This window comes from Octopus bimaculoides, unplaced genomic scaffold (genome assembly GCF_046866305.1).
Source record: "Octopus bimaculoides isolate indiv1 unplaced genomic scaffold, ASM4686630v1 contig36, whole genome shotgun sequence".
In the NCBI taxonomy this organism is placed as follows: Eukaryota; Metazoa; Mollusca; class Cephalopoda; order Octopoda; family Octopodidae; genus Octopus; species Octopus bimaculoides.
Genome location: NW_028315286.1, coordinates 133,159 through 133,877, shown reverse-complemented (window position 1 = coordinate 133,877; position 719 = coordinate 133,159).

The following is a 719-nucleotide window of genomic DNA, read 5'->3' as shown; positions in this document are numbered from 1 at the left end:
CCTGATCTGTAATAATTGATAGTGAAGTCGCACGCAACGCCAAGAGAAGCTCGGCATTTGGGTGGCTACGTGGGAGAGGAGCGGCATTTGGTTGACCAAAAGGTTGAATCTGTAGCAAGCATCTTTGCCGCCTTCTCTACTGTACGCCTTCGAAATTGGGCAGTTTACGAAAGCCACGCTAATGACTGAGAACGTTGTAAAATCACCAAGCAAGACAAGGTCCCAGACACGGAGGTCCTCTCTCGAGCTGATATGCCAAGCATTTACACATTGCTAAGAGCGCTCATTAGTTGGGCAGGCCACCTTGTTCGAATACTTGACACAAGGAGTGTTTGACAGGGAACTCATGGAAGTCGATCGCATGCAAGGTGGACAGAAAAAGTGCTTCAAGGATACACTCAGCCTCACTGAAAGACTTTGAGATTAACGCCGACACTTGGGAAAGACATTCGAAAGACCGCCTTGCCTGGCGAAACTGCACAGACAAAAGTTTAACTTCTCACGAACAGAACATAATTTCAGGAACACAATGATAACACGAACTGCACAAATCTGGAGCCAACTCGCCGCCTTCAGTCTCAACTTGTTGCAGAGTCTTCCATGCACGCATTGGACTGATCGCCCAAAGCTCCATTTACCGTGCCCCGTCTTCTGCCATGTGATGCTCTTGCTCATCGTCGATGACGGCGGACGAACTAATAATGAGCATACCTGTATTT